General features: G+C 37.7%; 1 protein-coding gene across 1 annotated transcript in view; it reads right to left on the bottom strand.

The window, feature by feature from the left end:
* Positions 1-18,254, bottom strand: part of ZSWIM6 (zinc finger SWIM-type containing 6) — a 198,730-nt gene that overhangs the window by 33,804 nt on the left and 146,672 nt on the right. The gene's annotated exons all lie outside the window — the stretch shown is intronic.

Genomic DNA, 18,254 nt, shown 5'->3' with positions numbered 1-18,254 from the left:
ATGAAGTTAAACATTTACCTTATGACCCAACAATCCTACCTCTTGGGATCTGCCCAAGAGAAATGAAAACTTAGGTTCACATAAAAACTTTACAAGAATGTTTATAGCAGTTTTATTTGTAAATGCAAAAGACATCCAACCTGAATGTCCTTCAACTGATGAATGGATGAACAAACTTGGTGCATTCATATAATAGACTACTACTTAGCAACAAGAAACAGACCACTGAAATACACATAATATCGCATATGCATTATACTAAGTGAAGGAAGCCAGAATCAAAAGGGTATATATGTGTACACACACACTTTACTATTCCATTTATGTGACATTTTGGAAAAGGGAAAACTAAATGAACTGAGAATAGACTACCAATGCTAGGGACAGGGAGTAGGTGATGAATTGATTATAAAGGGACTGTGTGAGGGAATTTTTGGAGGTGATAATAACCATTCCATATCTTCATTGATCATATGACTCTATGCCTTTGTCTAAACTCAAAATTGTACACTAAAAATGTCAGGTGTATGTATTTTTATAGTTAACTATTTATGGTATGTATTTTACACTATAGTTAGGAATTTTACTGTATGTAACAAAGTAAATTTTTTAAAATTGCTAATTAATATATGGATCAAACAATTTTATCTACTGGTATTCGAAAGACCTAAATATGAGTGCTCTCTCTGCAGGATTTCTCTACAAGCCAATGGACATCGCACAAATCACCATCCTATTCCTATTAATCGTATGCGTTTCCCATGCCAAGAACCAGGAAAAACAGCTTCAGATGAAACATGACCACACACTGTCACAAAGCAAGAGACAAATCAAAATGGTATCTAAAGAACCGGTAAGTGGCAGCCTTTCCTACTGAATCCCATTGGAAAATGGGATACAACTTTACCAGGCTTTAGATTTTGGACTGATGGACAACATAACAACACAAAATAAGTTACATGGTAATAATTAAATTAAATCTAATGAATGTTACAGATTGGATCAAAAATTGGCATTTCTATTTATAAGGCTACACTGAAGTCATTTTCCAAATCATCAAATTATCTTTTTAAAAAATAAAATTATAATATTCAACAGGTAATGCTTCAGAATTAAGACTCTTTCGTGTTTTTCTTCCAAGATGTTTTTGTCTTATAATTCTACTACTCTTGAATACTTTATCAGATAAAACTAAAATCAAAAAGTTGCTCTGAAAGATGTGCTGTGAGACTAGAAATTTCATTATCAGGTTGTTAGTGTAGTATCAAGGTTCTGTGTAAAAGGGCAACCAAGTAAATTAATATGGACAAATAATTTGTAAATGTCTATCCAAAATAAGTTTATTTTCTATGTGTCTATTTTATAATTCAGAATTCTGTATTTCAGTCCACCTGTGTGAACTATAATTTATTTTGGAAATCAGCTTAAAAGCACCACCATGTCAACTAAAAGCTAAGATAGAACTAACTTCAACCTAAATGTCCATCAACAGAGGAATGGATAAAGAAGATGTGGTACATATATATAATGGAATATTACTCAGCCATAAAAAGGAACTGAGCTGGGTCATTTGTAGAGACATGGATAGACCTAGAGATGGTCATACAGAGTGAAGTAAGTCAGAAAGAGAAAAACAAATATTGTGTATTAACGCATATACGTGGAATCTGAAAAAACTGGTATAGACAATCTTACTTACAAAGCAGAAATAGAGACACAGACATAGAGAATAAACCTGTGGATACCAAGGGGGAAAGTGGGGGGATGAATTGGGAGATGGGGATTGACATATATACACTACTGATACTATGTATAAAATAGATAACTAATGAGAACCTACTGTATAGCACTGGGAACTCTACTCAATGCTCTGTGGCAACCTAAATGAGAAGGAAATCCAAAAAAGAGGGAACACATGTATACATATAGCTGATTCACTTTGCTGTATGGTATAAACTAACACAGTATTATAAAGCAACTATACGCCAACAAAATTTTTTTTTAAATGTAGAAATTATATATCCTAACATATATATGTATCTCAAATCCATTGTTTTTCACATTCAATTTCTTTTTCTTTTTAAAGATATAGCGCAATACAAAGTTTCAAAAATAGAATTAAAAACCAAATTTATACTAAGCACTAGTTCTTTTGAAGTAACTCAAAGATAAAATTAGGAAAATACTAACCAATGTATACAATGCTGAAGGACTGACTGACTTGCATATGAAGAAGCTGACAAGGTGATAATGATCCAGTAAGCTTCACTTTCACTTGGTGAAAACTCAGGGCTTACAGAAGCCAGCACAATACTGACAAAACCATATAATTCTACTTTTTAAAAAAGTTCTTTTGAGGAAAAAAATATAGGAACACCAATTACAACTTTAATTAAATAATCATTATTATCACTAATAGTCACCATTTCTTGGGTGCCTATCATGTGCTATAGGCACTATACTTAGGGCTTCACAAACATTTTTTTCATTAACTCATTACAATAATCCTCCATGATCAGAAATAATACATCCACTTTAAAGATGAGAAAACTAAAATGCAAACAGATTACAAGATCTTAAAAACAAGATCCTAAATATTCTTGCAAACTTTAAAGTGATTTCTATGATTCAAGGAAAAAATAAAGCTATAAAACTAGATATTCATGCTTACATTTCTCTAATTAGAAAATTTCCGTTACAGAATGAGAAAAAATTTTTTAGAGCCAAGCCTTTATTAATTTAAGCCAGTAATGTTTTTTTATTGCTCACCTCCCTAAAGAGAGGTTTCATCTTGAAAGGATGTTCTTAATGTTAGATTCAAGTTCAGAGCTATAATAGATATGGTCTTTTATCTGAACAGTCACCACTACAAAAGCTGTAATTAGCCTTAATAACCAAGTTAACCAAATTGAGTAAGTCATCCTCCAAATTTTATTAATTCAGAGTCCCACTTTGAGCATTTATCTCCTTCCCTTCCAACACACTCCTGCAACATTTGTAGCTTTAAAAATAAAGCTCTTTGATGATTAAACACTTCATTCTGCTGTCCCTCAGAAATACAAACCCTTTTAAAAGGACTCAACCAAAAATAGGACAGAGCACTCAGTGAAAACTTAGCATTTCCAGCACCTAGCAGATGACCTGGCATCTAGAAAGTATTACTGGTTCTTTTACAAAGGACACTTAATTATTTGCTATGCAGTACAATGAAAATAAATTCAATAACTTTTAAATTGCTTTCCTAGCTTCAATGCCTCAAAGTATATAAAGGTAATTATCAAATCACCGGTGTGTGCATCATTAGGTTTCTGAATTATCCATGGCACATTTCAGCTCTAGTCTAGCTTCTTCTCTACCACCCAGCATGCTTTTACTCTCCTTTCCACTACTCCACCTAATCTGCACTCAGTGATTTCAGCAAAAAGATGTGCTGTAATCTACAAGTCAAAGTAAAGCAAAACAAGAAAGGCAACTCCCCTGGGATGAAGGAAAACAAAACCGTTTTTTTTTTTGCACAAGGTGAATGGTTCCAATCCACTCAGTGGTCTTAAAATCTGTTCGCATCCTATACCTGACCCAAATAGGCAAATAACATGGACAGAATCACACGGAGACAGAAGACAAATCATCACAAAAGCCTTTTTATTTTTATTTTTTATAACATATGGATTCATATATTTATAGATTATGCTCCACTAAAAGTTATTACAAAATAATGTCTATATTTCCCTGTGTTGTACAATAGATCCTTGTTTTTTTATTTTCTACATAGAAGTATTGGATTAAGAAAAACAAACTACTATCTTTCCCACCCCCCTTCACTCTCCCCACTGGTAACCGCTGATTTGTTCTCTGTGAGTCTACTGCTATTTTGTTATATGCGTTTCTTTCTCGCATTTCTTAGATTCCATGTACAAAAGTCTTTTTAGTCGCTTCTGTATTCTACCGGTCACACTGCCAATGGACAAGCACCCACACTCTCAACAAATGTAGGTAACAAGAATTAATGAATTCTAAATGTCCTGAAGGCCAGTCTTGTCCATCAAACATTTCGATGTATAAATCACCACCATTTTGCCCCACATAGCCAGTGTTTTACATTTCCAACTAGAATAAACGTTTGATCCACAAACTCTGATCTGGAAAGGACAAGATATGGATTACCAGCTGCAAGACCTTGGGCAAGGCCACTTAGACTCTCTGTGGTGGCAGTCCCTGATTTAAACAATAGAGATAATATTTCCTACCTACCCTTGTAGGGCTGTTTACACTTAAGTAAGATAATACGTGCAGAAATGTTCTGAAAACTGTAGAGTTCCACCCAGCACCAAAAGGTGCACTCCAGCAAACCCCGGTGTAGAAGACTTTGATGTTGAGGAAATTGAGACTCGAAAGGTGAAAACAAGATTGAAGGACTCAGCTTGTGATTCTCTGAATACCGTTATAAATATTTCTACATTTAATAAAATAAAACAATTAAGAGAACATATTAAACAAAAAAATATCAGTGACATTAAACACTTAGGCTAGTAATAATGGGTTCTTGTGCAATTAATTTCCACTTGCTATATGTTTTTAGCTAGAAACATCTTTTAGTGTCTTCTTTTCCCTTGGTTTCAAAGATAGGGTTTTAAATGTGTTTTGTTTTCCAGTAGGCCTCCCAGGCCCCACCCAAGGCCCACAGTCACTTAGAGGTCTGAGATGCTTTGGGTAATTTTATCCTTACCTACTGGAATGGAGGAGGCATTTCTCAAACTCATCCCCAACCCTACAGGGTTATATAACGTTTTCTCTGCCCATGGTAACCTCGTGCCAAAGGACGGACAAAGAGCAGTGCTGAAGCCTGTTCAGACGCTTCCTTCCTCAGCCTCCCTCCCCTCCCCCTCCCCCCTCAGAATCTCGGCCAAAACTTCTAGTCTACCGTTCACTCTCCGTCCCTTTTTAGTGTCAAGGGTTCCAGTCTTCTTCAGGAACTCAAAATTAAAACTTACTGGAACCCAAATTCTTATTTTTGGAGGGGAAAAAACCTGGAAGTCAAAGCAGGTGAAATTTGGTATAAGGAGAATATGAACGTGAGGAAAAATTACCTTAAAAATACTAAAAATGGCAATGTAGAATACTCTAGGACTGTTTTACACTACTTCCTAGTAATACAGATTCAATTTTGACAAACATCTTAGTCCAACATAAGGGATAAAAGTTAACTGAAATAACAGAACTTCGTTTTTACACATTATTCGACACTGCTAGAGACTTGGAAGATAACCATTAGAAACAGCATGAAGTATTGTCAGATGTATAACCCCTGTTCTGGTTATCTATTACTATGTAAAAGAACTACCCTAAACTTACAGGCTTAATATAACAATGTATCATTGTATCTCATAATTCTGTAGGTCAGAGATTCTCTCCTCCTTACTTTTCCCCTGCCATAACACAGCCTCTCTATGTGGACGGTGTGAGCTTTCTCATAACATGGAAGGCTCAGGATAGCCAGACTTTTTACATGAAAACTCAGGGCCCTAGGACAGAACCTTCTAAGAGACAGGAGGTAGACACTGCCAGTCACTTTTAAGGCTTGGGCCCAGAAACTGGCCGAAACATCTACTGTCATGTTTTGTTGGTCAAACATCTACAAAAATGAGAGAACACAGACCCCACATCTCAATGGAAGAGTAGCGAAGGATCTGTGGCCACTGAAATCTATCACTATCACCGGGAAATAATGTAACTCAGCTAGATTACAAAATGGAAAACGAAGGTATTTACCAATGGGTATGAGAATGTTGTTAGTTAAAATTATCAAATCCAAACAAACCGCTCAACATATGAAAAGAGCTGCAAGTCAAGCAAAAAACAAAAAAGCCATTACGAAAACTTAACAGCATAAACGGTATGCCAACACACAGTATTAAGTGCTGATTTGTATGTTAATTTCTATCCCTTCAAGGAAAATCCGAATAATATCATGTTACCCATGTTAGATTTCTAAATAGAGTCTACATTTAAAGTTTTAAAATGTCTGTCTTTAGTGTACAAAGATCACTCCATCTAGTTCAGCGAACATATTTCTGAAAGTGAATGGCATCTTTACTTATCCACTTGCTGCCATTTACTGAATATACTTCACACTAACCCTATGTGAAGTACTTTACATACATTATCACATTTCACCCTCAAAGAAAGACTCACTTTACAAATAAGGAAACTGAGGTTCAGAGACAAGTAGAAATGTTGTGCTGCTATTAAAGATGGCAGCCAGGATTTGTTACCAAGGCCCATGATCCGCCCCCTAACTAACATTCTTAAACACTGTGGTGTTTAGCCTTCTGCCTAGATACGTGGTCAAAAAGCACCTCTGTATGTGAGGCTTCCTATGTGCAGTTAGCATATATGAATTCTAAGATTAATGATTTTAGTCTTTTAGTCTTTTGACAGAATCACTGATCCGCTCCCTCATATTTCAGCAGTATAATACAAATGGTATATTATTGTTGAAACGTACTGCTAATAAACCCTGTACTTTATTTAACCATCTACTCTTATATACTTAGAACATGTTGCATATATATTAATAGAATCATACCCAACAAAAACCTACCACAGGTCCATCTAAAAAGATCTAATGAAACAAATGAAAACTCTGTATTTTTCAGGACTGACAGGCATAGCAAATAAGTAATTTCACTGCAGATTAAAACAGCAGATTAACAATCAAAAGCTCAACTTACAATTCAATATTGATTATTCAAGTCAGAAGAAATCTGTTTTCTCTGAAAATATGATGAGGTACTAATATGAGGTCTCTTAGAGTGGAGTCACAGCAGCATTTCTGGGACAATGCACTTGTGTGTGACTGAGTGTGCTCTTTGCCTGCTGGGTGTATTGCTGGGTGGAGCATTATGATCTGTGACTGAATAAATCAGCTGGCCATTCTCTATCTCTTGCTATTCTCCACAATCAATATAACTTGTTTTTAAAGTTCTTTCTACTTCATGAGTTTTTGTTAATATGCAAATCAATTCAGTAATTAATATAAAAGCTAGACATTTTTTATAAAAGACATTTTGGAATTCTTTATAAATGTGCTCTTCTCCCTATTTTCCAGAAGATACGATGTGTATAATGCTACTGGAGACAGCACAGGGGTAGTGGCAGTGGGAAGCGGGGGACGAAGGGGCAGGGCAACCAATACCGCCTTCTCTAAAGGTGAGAAGAAAGGCCAGTGACTCCCTTTTTCCTCTGTCTCCAAGGTGGAAAATGAAGACTTTCACCTGGAAAATTTAATTTCTACTTTTTAATATCATGTTTATTCTTATGAAATAGTAGTAGGCAAAGTATAAAACAATCACTTTTGGTACTTCCCAGGGTTCCATAGTTATAAAACAATTCATAATATTTATAATATTTATTTTTGTTCTCAGAGGCTATTATAAGAGGCTTGGATTTCATGCGTGATCCAATTAACTAATTATACTTATTTAGAGGCCATGAAATGCCTAATTGCAGTCACAAATAGAAGATCACTGGCAGAATTAGTTGTGCTAGCAAAACTGTAGTCACAAAATGTCTTGGGTCAGACCACACAAAAATTGCGACCCTAATTATAGTATCGTTCGCAGTACAATTCAGTCTTAATATGTTAGTAACCCATGTTTGGAAAATACGTTTAACTGGTAAAAACATTCTCTGTACTTTAAATTTGGTACGCTAGTTCCTAATTCACTAAAATACTTCTGGGGAAATTTCAAAATAAAGCCTCAGGGACACTGTAAAGAGAGAGCTTTTGAGATTACTTAGGTCAAGCAGGGCTAAACCCTCAGCCAAATGGCATACAACTGGTTATCATCTACCCAGGCTCTGAGAAAAGATGGAAGTAGGATCACCATCTTTTTGTGGTCAAGAAAGAAAATAAACCACAGATATTCCAAAACAGCTAACTGGTATCCTGGATAATGTTCCTTTCAGGCAAACCTGTGGCCCTCATCTAATTAATATGCAGGCTTTCCATCCCATGTGACGTGTCAGTGCTACTGGGTCAACATGCACAGCGCATCAAACACAACCTGACCTCATTAGGAACCTGGTCCTATAGGAAGTGACCAGAGCCAGCTCCTCCACCACTCACCACCCTGCTCCTTTTTGAGGGAGGGAGGAAAGGAAAGCCAGGAAAAGTAGAAAGAAGAGAAAAAGACACAATGACACACGATGTCTTAGTTTGAGATACAAAAGGGCAGTCAACAGTGAGGAGAGGGAATGTGAACTGTGGTAACCTGCAAGAACATTTCCCATGTGCTCTGCACTGGCTGCTTAACTGAACTGTCTTCATAAACAGTGCCATGATTCGTCCAACAGTCATGACTCCAAGTCTATATAAATCTAGTTCTGAAAATACTCTTTAGGTCTTCAGGATGCCTCTCTCCTACAAGCTGCCCATTGGGCCCACTTTCCCAGCATAGACAAAGGGCTTCCGGAATGAGAAAGAAAGTGTTGTATATTATCTAAATTATCTTAGGCCTCAAAAATCCTCATTATGCCTTTTTACAGATAAGGAGACTGGGGTTCTATCTAAGATAAGGAACTTGTCCAGGATTACACAGTTAGTGAATATGAGGATCAGAATCCATACTTAAAGAGCGTCTGGCTCCAAGAACCCTGTTCTTTATATTCTAGTTGTAGGCTCTAAACACTGAAACAATCCTGTTTAAGACAGAACTTACCTCAACTTGCCCGTCTGAAAAAACATGCCTGGTTAAGTGTGGTAAAGAATTACTTGTGAATATATATTACAAACTGATACAGAATTGTGACTTACCGTATGAAATATATTAGATCTAGCCTCAAAATTTTCTGAAACACATCCTACATTATATAACCTCACTTCTTCTGTTGTCTTACTTGGGCTGCTTTTTATTTTTCACGTATTCTGTTTTCTAACTAGATTATAAGCTCCCCAATGGCAGTGCCTACCATAGGGCACTATAAACAGTAGGTTCTTTTGAATCTGCCTGCTGTACTGGTAAGGCACGCTACTGTCCACCATATTTATAGATAAGTGCTTCCCTAAGCTACCGGTACAACAACCTTCCTTTCACTTACCATGGAGAACTAATTTAGGACAATAGATAATCAGGAGCCCTACCAAAAATAATCGAATTTACCAGTGGTTATGATTATAGAATACTGATGACAGGTAAACACTTCAGCTATAGTTGTGTAACAACCCCAAGGAAATGGGTTTATAGTATTCTGTCATATTGGAACTGCAATTTTACTCATTAAAAACAATTTCTCAATACACTGACTTTTCTATAGAGTTCAGAAAGAATCTGTGATGGGTACTGAGTTTCTTGAAGAACAGAATGTTTCATTTTGCTCTAATTCATTCTATTACTGAATTAAACTGTGATGTATTGGTCTTGACAAGTGCTTCATGCCGATTGTATTGTGTATGATAGTATAATCACTTCCCTTGCATTTCCCACTGGCTAGCTGATTAATGCAATAGATTACCTGCAGCACTGATGGCAAGGGGGAATCACTGCCCTTCCATACCCTAAACTGTGTTTATATTTCAGTGTGCATCTGTGTGTGCGCGTGTGTGTTCCTCAGTACACAGAGGTCCGTGAAGATTCACCTGTACATGGGCAGGAAGGAAGGAAAAACCAGAATGGTAGGAAAGGAAAACTGAGGACACAGTGAAGATCAATGCCTTTCAATCACTGTTTTCAGTACACCAAAAATGCTTACTTCTTAATGCTTCCAAATAGGTGTCTAGCATTACACTTCAATTATTCATTCACTTTTTATTCACAAGTATTTACTGAGCACCAACTCTATGCAAGGCATATTTTTCTTCTCACCTTTACTGGAAAACTAACTTTTAAAAAATGAATCACTTTCAATGTTCTATTAGTAGACAAGAAGGAAAAAAGTAGGGTGAGATTATTAAATGGACACTAATACAGGGACGAACAAGGATGGCCATGAAATTAGTTTAAATGCCCCAATAAAGACAGCAACTGACAAGAAGACTATTAATATTAACCACAGAGAGTAGTTTAATGGTTTCAAAACAGACAAAAAATCTCTCAGATTACTTGGTCTATACAGGATCCTAATTGTTTAGCAAAGAGCATTTTCTGTGTATGATCAATGTGTATGGCAAATAGGTTGCTGGATATATTAATCTCATCTTTAAATGTGTGTGTGTTGGGGGCAGGCAGGGTCGGGGAGAGGTGAATTAAGACTTTTGTGCTCTTGGCAGCATTTTGAAAGCATTCCTCCTAACAGAATTTTCTCCCCGTTCCCAGCTTATATTTGACCCAAGTGTCCTGTTTAGGCTCCTCCCATAGAACCCCCTCAGCCCTTGCTCATCACAAAGGAAGACTGTGGCTTCCAATCTAAGCCATTTCAAGACTGTTTATCGCTTAAGTCTGATTCCTAATTTATGAATGATTCTCTCTCCTCCAGGTTTGCTGAAGCAAATTCTGAAATTTACTAAATTACCCAAAAAGGGGCTGGGAAGCACAACCTGAGGTCAACAAGGTTCAGCTGGTCATAGCTCAAAATCACAGAGATTTGGATTTCCATTTCAAAGGTTATCGCTGCTCATAGAATTGAGGGAGAGAGCCACATTTTGCATAACCACTACTACCACTACTCCTGGCAATTCATCTCTAGATCAGAGCCGGAGAAAATAGCCCTAAGATCAGTCTAACTCATCAGTCTAAGATCTACTAACTCATTCAAGCAATGTCAGATGGCACCTGTACTTTACATAGAGTCCTATCCTTATTTCAATTTGGAATTTTGAACTTGAGCACTAAAAACAATGTTATGAAGTTATCAGACAAGCTTACAGCAGTCTCACAAAAATTCACCTACTGCAAATCATTTGCCAGCCTGCCTTCCACCTAAAATATATAAGGGAAAGTTATTTACATAAATAAAAAAGTCATTCTCAGGTATACCCTTAAGATGGGTGGCTGTTTAAAAGCCTACTGAAGATAGTCACTGTCAAGCACGTATTTTAAATCTCAGAATCCTTTGTCCTAGAGAATTCTTAGCAGAAAGCCTAGTGTGTAAAGAGGCAGGAGGCGCTCTACCGGCAGGAGAAGGCCCTGCCTCCTCCTACCACACTCTTCTCCCTCCCGCCCCAACCCAGGGGGGCTCTGCGAGGCAGGGTCTGCACTCCCTATCTGAGTGACAACCATTAGTCCTTTCCTTGGGTTCTCCCCCGACCTCACTAGCCCACCTAAGCTTAAATGAACCATGACAACATTTGCAAAGCACCTTGCTAGGTGCCAGCACATGCAGAGAACAGCCTAAGTGGCTGCTGCAGTCCTCCCTTGGCTTCCACTTCTTTCATTCTAGCTCCTGGCATCCTTGATTCCCTGTGAAGCCCCTGGGAATCGCAGATGGCTTAAAATGAGGCTTCTCAGACCTCGTTAATTTTTGTATGCTGCCACTTCAGGGTAAGAAATGGTGAAGGGAAATGATCCCCAGCCTGTCTTTCTTCGTTTTTACTCCCTCACTCCTCCTATGCTCTACCACGATGGGACGCTCTAGAGATCCACATTCTAGGAAGGAGACTCCCCCAGCCAGATTTCCCTTTGGTGGCAGTTTCTTGAGGGCAAGTTCAATACTAACTTTTAAGAAGTGAGAAAAGTAAGGAGAGAACTTTTCTGAAATTGTTGTGAGGAAGAAAAGAACACATTATACCAATGCTCTGACATTCCTATTAGCCACGAATGTGAGAACAAAATCTACCACCGATGGACTCATGTTATAAATAGAAAGACAGCATAAAAGAAAGTAACTGGAATTTATTCTTGGTACAAACAATGCTACCAGCACACTACATGTATAATATAGAACACTAAAATGTATTACATCTTAACTCCTAGTCAAATCTCCGTGGTCTATATTTAGAAGAGTTTTATGAAAACACACGAGGGGGTGATCCCCAAGTGTTGTTAAAATTATTCAATTGTACACCTAAATAATTTAGACAATGAATATCATTAAGAGTCTCCAATTGGCTAAATAGGATCAAATCATCTGTAAAGATCTCTTTTAATCCCGAGAATCTACTCTTTTCTATTAATATGTATTTTTTAATTTTTCTCTTTATTTTCACTATTTCTCATACAGGGTATTGAATGGATAATTAAGGCCTAGCAGCTGCAGTCAAGAGAAGGATGGTTGATAGTATTACACAGGAAGTATTTATCGTAGATTTGCCCACCATATAGAAATATGCATTCTCTCTTTTGGTTAACTTCTGACCCAAACTAGAAATTACTCTGCCTACTTAAAGCAGCAGAGAATAAACCCCTCTTCCCATCCCCACAGCAGAACAGAACCCAGAGCCCTCTGACCCAAGAACACAGAGGTCTCAGTTTTAAGAGACAAATAGCAGTAGGACCACACAACAGAGAAAGAAACCAGGCCCCAGTAATGAGGACCCAGCAGCAGACAGACATTCTGAGAATAGTGCTGGAGGGAAGCAAAGCCTCCTGAGCAACACAATTGACAAAGCCTCTGTATTTAGAGGGAGCTCCGGATAATGAGGGGAAAAACAGAGGCTGAGACAGGAGCACGCAACCCCATCCCAGAGCAGGATGGCCTAGCCCATGTGCAGGAGGGGGTCTGCAGAGCCTACAGACCACATGAGGTGAACACAGGCCAGGACAAAGACAGTGACCTAAGGGTTTTCACTGGCTCCGTAACAGAAGGGACTGGAAAATGAGACCAAAACTTCAATGTATCCCATCTACAGTATGTAGTATCTGTATATTATGATACACTTATTACATAATACAGTTCTCGATCAATAGCATATATTTGGCTACTCTAAATTAGTGTGTTTTTTCAGAGTCTGAAGTTAGAGAGCCCCTGTGAACACAGATGGGCAGCTAGGCTAGGTAAGCTCTGCTGACAACTGCAATCGGGACTGTGGGACCATGGGGCGGGTGGACCCATGGCAGGACAGGCAGCTTTTGCAGGATTTACTGCCATCTAGGTGAGCTTGACTTTGTCCCTGTTCTCCTCTGAGGAGAGAGACTGCCAGGAAGAGAGGCATACTAGTCTTTTAAAATAAGTTGAGGATGGTATCTAGTTCAGTGGTTAAGTCTTTGAAGTCACTGACACATAGGATCAAATTCCTGCTCCGCTGCTGTGACCTTAGGCAAGTTATCTGGTCTCCTTGTACCTCAGTTTTCTTGGCTATAAAACTGGGGCTAATAACTACCGATCTCACAGGGTTGTTTTAAGAATTTAATAAAATAATGCATGCATTAACTGCTTAGCATAGTGCCTGATAAATAATTGTTGGCATCTGCGTTATGTTTAGTAGCTGGACCAAAATGGAAAATAAAACAAAGCAAAAATCTAGATCCTGTAATGTCTACTCTCTCTCCTCCTCCTCCCCCTGAAGTTAAGTAACAACGAAGAATAACAAGGTTGGACTGAAAATCTTAAAGACAACATTTTGGATAATGAGTTTGAACCTTTTACACCATCCCCCATTGAGTGCTCCCTGTCTTCATTCATGTTATTCCTTCTTTCTGTAGTATTCTCACTACTTCTTCCCTACAACTCACCTCCATGAACATTCCTGTAAAACCATGTTAAGTTCAGTCTACTTATTCACTAATATGTGAATAAATTACTCTATCAAAGTGCTCTGCAGTTCATTCAAGCCTGTTCTAACTTCTCCTTTCTCCTGATGATTGTATCTCTACTCCCTCCATACTCCCAGTACCATCGTCAACGGTAAAATCAAATATTTAATACATCTATTCTCCTTGACATAGCAAGTGCTTAATGCATACTGATCGGGAAACCACAACAAGACTTCTGGAAAGAAGCGTTAACAGGAAGGCATAGAAATGGTGTAAGTGGTTAAGCTATATTCTCCTTGCACCCAGGGAAGACAAACTGGTAGGTGACAAGCAATCCCTGATATGTGGTTCATTGGGATTACATACTACACTTACAGCTACATGGAAGTTTCCAAGTCTGTACTGACATCTTTTTGCTGCAAGGGGGCTCTGGGAATTGCTGTTTTCTCCACTGCACTAGCAAAGACGTATCAACTTATATGGCAAACTGCACTGGAATGCTTTCCAGTTCTCGATGAGAAGCAGTCACTCCTTAGCCTATTCACTAGCCACCATCAGCTTCAAAATGCGGAACGCCTGAGTCTGAATTTACCATAGAAACTAAGTAAGGGGCTCCAAATAGTGGGGGAATTACTAAGCCTTTTGCTTTTGGAGACATAAGATGGCATATCACAGAAATTTCTCCACAATTACCTCCAAAGCAGAGCCTTTAGAATCTTAGTTCTGGCTGTGCACAAAGGCCCTCCTGTTACTTAGAGTACCATTTTGAATGTGTGACTTAAGCATATGTTTTCTTCCTTATTCGAGAATAGTGTGGGTGGGTGCAAAAGAGGCCAATAGAGATGACTACTTGTATCTGCGATGATAGCTGGGACAGGGTTCTAGGTCCATGGAGTAGGTAATTTTTAGTACTTTGCAATATCTGTGGTCCCAATGGGTGGGCTAAGTTCTCTATTGCTAAATGTAGATTTATCCTGATTCCAAGTCCCCTGAATCTTTATACCCACTCTATCTATCCAGCACCCTACCAAGGAACATTATATCTATTGCCTAATAAGGAAATGCAAACTAGAAAGAAGCATCTAACTATGGCTATTTCTGCTCACACACAGTGAGGTACCTGTATCAAAAGCTTTGAAAAGAACTCAGAGATACCACCTTGTTCTTGTGAACTGAGTGAGCACAGCTCAGAGCAGTAAGGCTCTTGCAATGGCAGCCCAGCCTCTCCCAAAGAAACAAGGTTACATGCTAGAGAGCAAAACACATGACTCAGCTCAGAGAGAAAGTGTTTAAAATTTGGGGAGGAAAACATATTATGCAATACATATTATGAAAATGAAAACTTAAGAATTTTTCCCTGTGCTAAAACTGTAATTAAATCTTATTTAACTGTTTCCTCTAATGACATCCATTTTAATTAGGTTTTAATAGACTGGCAGCCACAACCTATAGTTTTATGAAGCAAAATAAAATTACAGTCTTGGAAGACATTTAAGGAAAGAGAACCATCAACACAGATGAGAGGTTACAATACATCCCCTCATCCCTAAAGACCCCCACGGTAATTAAGTGTGCTGAACAGACAGCCATTAGGGCTAACAGTGGGTGTGCTCACCAATCTGCACTGGGCTTGAAATAACTCTTGAGATCCAAGGGTTATTTCTGTGATCCGTATTCCAGAAAATCTGCATGGAGTAAAGAACACAACTGAAAAGGTACGTATTCTATAGCTCTACCAAAGATGTGTAGCCACTACCAAATATGCAGCCTCTACTGTTGCAATGGGCTGTCTTAAGATTTTAATATATACATGTTCTTATAGCTGATCATGATACAAAAACACTCATCTTCAGAAGACTGCCATATGTTTGGGAAAATGAACATTATGTAGAGAAAGTAAAATTAATATATGAAAAACTGATTCACATGCAAGATAAACGTATCTGTAAATGAGATGCACTAAACAGGATCTTAATAGTATGCATCTGTATCTATTTCACACTACATTATGAAAATCAGGGAGTATATCAGAAAAATTAACTCAGACCAAATGAATATCATAGGCATTTATTTTAGAAAAGAACTGAGCATAATCATTCCTTTGTTACCCAGAGGATGGGGCGAAGAAATTGGGCCTTTTGCTATCTCAAATAAGTACGCGTACCTTTATTTGAAAGAAAGAAAGAGTTAAATGAATATATGTTATTTCTAAAACTAATTTTGAAACATTGGTACTTAAATTTTAATAAATCACATATACTCAAAAACTTGTAAATCTTGGGGAGGGGGATATCTGATCCTATGAAAAAAATACAATTTTGTAATCTGGCTGACAATCTGATGCCTCTAAATCTCTCTGCCAAGAAGCAGTTCCTTGGCTAAGATACTCTTACTAGTACACTTTCATCAGATTAAGGCTTTCATGCCAGGAATTTTTTTTCTCCTGGGGTACCGGCCATTGCCAGAAATGGACCTATCCAATCTACCGGTGCTAAGGAGTTAAGCATCTGAGATTTAATTTAACAGTTTCAGCTTTATTAAGCTGTCACAGAGCGGCCCTACTTTGATAACAGTAGCTGCTCCAATTATGGCTTGGTTTAGGGTTGACAAGTATAATGATTCATTCGTGGCACATGAGAAGCAATAAAAGGTTGTTTTGCATTACAGCTTTAAAAATGTGGGCACTTTTTTCATTTAATTTGTCACTTAGCTTTTGCTAAGAGGACATTTAAATTGCAGTAAAAGGCAAATGGGGCTTTTAGTTTAAATGTAATCCCCATATTTAAATGATCTGTAATGGTGCAGTGTTGGAGTGGGAACACTATTGTCTCACAGTGGGTCCTGATGGTGACATGTGACATTTGTATTCAGGTCCTGTATTATCCATGTGGCTAAAGGGCTTCCAATTTCATTTCACAGCCAGAAGCCTGCAGAAAACACCAATTAACTTGCAGATCCCATTTGCCGACAAAACTCAGCCTCTTCTCAATGTCTGGCATCTGGCAGTGCTCAGCATTTAATTCCAAAGCAGAGCCTTGAAGCAATGTGAGCCCTGTGCAGGGGCACAAAGTCAAATTCCCCCATTTTCTTAAGAAGCAAAACTCTTTCCTTTTGTAGTCCAGAAGCAACTTTAAGTTAACTTTTTTGGTGAATGAATATTAAGATGTGATAACTGTTGTTACTCCTACATGAGATTCTTCACAGAACTTAGAACTCATTAAAATGGCAAGTGACCTCTGCTCACCATCACAGTATGTAGGAGAATTTATAGCAGTCTAGTGATGATTGGGTTCGGGGGAGGGAGGGTGATTTGTGAAAAAAAAAAATACAGGGCAAGAATATGTATTCTTCATCCTGGACTAAAGTGAAAGAACTTGTTTAAAGCCTGGTCCATAACTAGAAAAGTAGTCCATCAGAGGGTATAACTAGCATTAGCTAGTGGAAACTTCCACCTAATGAGAATTAATACTTTTGATTGAGGGCTGAGGTACATAATTTTCAAAGCCAACTTGCAAAAGTGAAATATGACTAATGGATTAAATGCAAACCCTGAAAATTTTATTTAACTATATCACTTGTACATTTTTTTGTTGGTAAAATTTTAGTTGGTATTTTCTTGCTAATTAGTTATTTGTTAATTCTAAGCTTCTTTAAGTACCAAAGCTCTTTAAATTTTATTCATTTAATATTAATCCAATAATAGTTCTTTTTTTTAATGCTAATCCTTTTTACTGCCATAAACCAACGAGTCAATTCAACAGTTACTACAGAGTTACAAGATTGAGGAGTCTTTACTTGTAAATCACTCAGTATTCTATAAAAATTTTTGTTTAAACCATGCATTACACTTGTGTTCTCCAACCACCACACCGGGCCCCCAAATATTTCCTTCCAATACATTGAAAGGATCCACTGTAGTTACAGATTGATTGAAATTTTGATTGAGGGAAAGGCCACTAAGCATTACTTCAGGTGACCCAAGGGAAGTACTAAGATTAAGTTATTACAAGATACTTAATAAAAATATTAGGGAAAAAGGTCAACAAATATCTAACAGCTGGCAAATAGCAGACACACGTTAAAAAACAAACAACAAAACAAACAAGAGTTGTCATCCACAGCCCAGTTCCTGAACATACATCCTATTAATGGGAAAAAGGAAACTTTGGTGTCCAATTCTCTACCAACCTGCTGTACAACCCTAGGTCACACTATGTCATTTTGTGGAAGTCTTCTAACCTCCTCAGACTTCAGTTTCCTTATCTGTAAACAGTTCATCTCAAAGGTCCCTTCCAAGCATTATTATCATGTGGTATCTTCACAGACATCAGCCTCTCTTGGTCTAGACATGGGATCAATAGCATGATGTGGTCCATCATTAGCCAAGAGGAAGACAGAAGGTGAAGATATGAAGACTTCTACTATTCAATTACACTGAAACTAGGATCTTCTAGTAAATATACGTATAACATAAAATTAATACAGGCATTGACAAAATATTTGCCAAAAATTCCATTTGTCACATATAGATTTCTTAATAGACAAGATAACAAATACATTATTAATTTCCCTAGCAATGAGCATTGAGTAACAAGAGTCATCCCCCCCAAACTTCCCAGTAAACAT

The sequence above is a fragment of the Balaenoptera borealis genome (assembly GCF_965194805.1).
Source record: "Balaenoptera borealis genome assembly, chromosome: 2".
NCBI classification, from domain to species: Eukaryota; Metazoa; Chordata; class Mammalia; order Artiodactyla; family Balaenopteridae; genus Balaenoptera; species Balaenoptera borealis.
The sequence above is the reverse complement of the archived record's forward strand: the minus strand, read 5'-3'. Positions and strand labels throughout refer to the sequence as shown.